A 3,950-nucleotide genomic window follows, 5' to 3' on the forward strand; every position below is an offset into this window, starting at 1 on the left:
ATGGTGATTAGGGCAATAATTTCCCTTTCATATGGACCAGAAGCTAAGCAAAAATCTTATGTTAGATTTCTTAAATAGGAAATCCTCCTAACAATAGACAAACTGTTAATTAAAAGTGATCACAGCAACCAGAAGCACAGAATCTTCGCAATAGTCACTCACTCGAGATCTTTAGACGTGCTACAGGATAGGTTGCAACTTGATGCCAAGGGGAAACTAAAAACAAGTTGAGAAGGCAGGCAATTAAGAACATTTGAATAAGATTGATAATTTCATGAACTTAATTAACTTACATAGCACCACACTAAACAAGTAGAAGTGGAAGATGGTTATCATAAATCCTAGCCATGCTCAGCGAGGTACCTCTCAGCAATTACAGCATGTACAACAACCCCAGTTGGAAGAACATCTTTGTCGATCATAAAATATGAAGAATAATTGGTATGGATGAACCCCAACGTCTCATTCCTAATGCCAATGTAAAAGAAGGTTGATGGAATGACTTTAGAGTAGAAAGAGAAGTCTTCCACGCCCATCATTAGTGGAACCACCATGAAATTGTAGGAACCCAACAAATGGATAACTATGACCTTCACATGCTCATACATGGAGTGCTCATTGATTGTAGGTGGGTAAAACCTTTGTCAAAGAAGTCCACAGAAGTTGTTGTGCACTTATAGACATTAGACTGCTCCAGAATTACCTGTGCAAAAGTACCTTTAGATGAATAGTTATAATGCAAAATTTTTAAAAGAAAAAAAATCATATTATTGATAGAAATGTCCAATCTAGCCATTAAGTTGTTCTATCATGTGTCGAAACTGATAAAAGCTTGTATTACAGAAAGCCCTAAGGGTTCTACTAAGGGTTACAGAATTAAGAATTAGGTCAAGATTGTCGCCACTATTGAATGAGGCCTACTGAGACTACTTGAAATGTATCAAAGAAGAACACCATTGAGAAAAATTCAACTAAAACAACAATGAATGGATCAAAAGTTTCATTAGCTGGTTAAATTCCTCAATAGTTCATCTTCAAATGGTTGATGTTTAATTGTATGAGGAATGTTGCAAACTTTCACAGGTCAGGAAGCAAGCATGTCGATCTTCATATAACTAGGCATTTGTTCCATCTCAAATACATATTCAATTACAAGAATGTGGAACTAACACTGCACCTACATAAAATACTGCCAAATAATTTATGATTTTCTCGCCAAACCATATTAACATTGGCTTCATGTCTTCAAAAAGAAAGATAAATTATTACTTCAGATTCATAAAAGATCACGTTGAACTAAAAGCACAATTGATTTTAAGCATAATAATTGAACAGATGTATTAACAAATAAAAGAACAGCAGAAAAAGTATTTAGGTCTTCATATCCAAATTTTCAACAAAAACTATTCTTTTGGATCATGACTCAAGTTATTAATTATATGAATTACAAGAAAAAGTGATTTAACTGTGAATTTAGAAAGTTAACTTCACGAGAGACAATATTCTATAAGCTTATTACTGTAGCTGAGGCAACCAATATGGGATCACCTGAATGGTGTGGATTTCCAACATGCCCTTCTCTGCCCTTTATCAGTGCTTTGAAGAAACCACATCCAACAAGTAAAGGTCCCATCTTGGAGCCAATAACAGAAGTACCGCGCTCATGAGAAACATGAGCAGCAAAGATAGCCTCAACATCTTCCAAAGCACCATCCTCAATCATTCTCTTCGCACCAATTCCAACTTCTTCTGCAAGCTGAAAAAGCAACTTAATAGTTCCCTGCATCCAAGGAAACAGAATCAATGGAGAGAGATTGGCTCGCACTTGACTGTTATTCCATTAGTGATTTTTGAGGATAGAAGCGGTGAAGGAACAAAAAATTAATAAATAAGGTTCCACTCTTAACAAAGTATACTTTGCAATGGCATCATTTCGACATGAGAAATCATACTTCTGATCACTTCAAACCCACAACAATTAGGTTGATGTACCAAAACCTCTGGCATAATCACTAAGCCAATTGTTATCAAGATGTAATTTATGAAAAGACTAAAAATAAGATTGTCCAAGTCCGAACTGAAAATCCAAAATGTTCTCTATGTTGATCATCTACATTTTGAAATATAGACAAATCAATAGGAACAAAGATGAGCAAAGGCCTTATAAGAGGAATAATGTATTATTGATCGATGTATACCCAATTTAGAAGAATGATCCCTAATTAGGAAGGTGAAGTGGGCCATTAACCCATGACCCAAGCAATTACACATATGTGAATAGCTACAATCAATACTTCCTGATGATATGTTGATAAAAGTGATTAAGTACACAAGGACACCAATAATGAAAGGTTGAGAATGCTAAACTTCAACATAATCCTGGTAACCAATTAGATTATTCTCTTGACACACATGTCACAAAAGAAATAACTAAATGTAGTAAAAGCACTTGCCCTCTAGCATCATCATCACTACATTGTGCTTGCCCTGACTATTTAGGATCAAACCAATGAGGCATGTTTCATTAATTTTATCCCTCCATTGAACCCTACGCAAGGAAGCTGATGTACAGGGTTTCTTTAGGGTGGCCTCCTAAGTCTGCCTTTGCGCACCAAAGAACTCGAGTAGTGAAACGACTTCATGTTACTTACAAGCGATGATGACCTAGCCTCACAAAAATAGGGTTACTTATGTTCATAGGTTTGGAGAAATGTTGAATTTGAATGTCTAAACCTAACACAGCTTTCAACCTTTTTAATCTAAGTATGCCACCAACATTGACAATGTTTAGGTTTCCCTCTATTATTAATATTATTGAAATCAAAGATATATAACTTAAATATCATGGTATCGTAACCAAATTCTCAAATATGAAACTTTGACATACTTCACAAACAATTGTCTCTCTTTATTTTTTCATTATTATGATAATTATGGTTGTTTATATAAAATTTATTCTAGAGTACTTTTTTTGGTGAACTTATTCAACACTTATAGTTGGGAAATTAGATGTATTCCATATAGAACACACCTCGAGTTTAGATAAAGTCAGCTTTGTGGAGCTTAATCCGCTGTGTTCCCTCATCACGAGGTGACAGTGGACATTTCAAACTTTTCATAGGATGAAGGTATGGAGTAGATATTTCGATATTGATCTAATGGCCTTTCTAGACAATGCTAAAATGCATATTATGATAGATGATGCCTACACAAAGAAGAAAAAGAAATTCATTAAATAAAATTTTCCCACTTCAATCAAATTATACATGATGTAGCTAATTAGTTTTGCAACTCACTTAAAAAAATCTACCTAATCAAACGCTACATAATAAAATCTTTATAATCATCATTAAGTTCATGAATTAATGAGAAAATTTGTAAACGGAGAGAGTATGACAAAGAGCAATAGGTTTGCAACTCTTTCACTTGGTAAAGTTTGTTGTCCAAAAAAGGGTTAGATTGAATGTCATGTTTACCTTTGAGAATTGGAAAGACATTAATAATTTACCATCATTGCAATGGTGAACCACAAAAAATTATTATATCTACTAAATTTTTTAATTATATTACATAGAGCCTTTGTGTGTTGTTTTGTGCAAAGTTGGCATGGACAAAAAGCTACAAATGGGCAACTTCTACCACTTAATTCACAAAGCTACAAAAGAAATCAAGAAGCCCTAAAAATTGCCAACTAGTTTTAACATTATATTGATATAATTGCTATAAGATGGGACAACCAAATGAAAAAAAGATATTTGTTTGGTAGGTACATAATTGTTTCAATAATAGAAGATTTATGATTAATTGTTGATGATGATAATATACATTTGACTATTTTAGGCCATAATCTTAATCCAACCTATCTAAATTAATATGTCCTAGTCGTAAATGTTGATTTTCTATAAGCCCTAAGAAGTTTAATATCAAAACTATAATCAATTAGAAAAAAA

The 3,950-nt window shown here is 33.5% G+C and overlaps 1 pseudogene; it reads right to left on the reverse strand.

Moving 5' to 3' along the window:
• Window positions 1–341: 341 nt before the first annotated feature.
• Window positions 342–1,786, reverse strand: LOC141831104 (IAA-amino acid hydrolase ILR1-like 6; annotated as a pseudogene).
• Between the last annotated feature and the right edge of the window lie 2,164 nt (window positions 1,787–3,950).

This window comes from Curcuma longa, chromosome 6, assembly GCF_044706935.1.
Source record: "Curcuma longa cultivar G26 ecotype Majalengka, Jawa Barat chromosome 6, ITB_CL_G26_1.1, whole genome shotgun sequence".
Taxonomy (NCBI): domain Eukaryota; kingdom Viridiplantae; phylum Streptophyta; class Magnoliopsida; order Zingiberales; family Zingiberaceae; genus Curcuma; species Curcuma longa.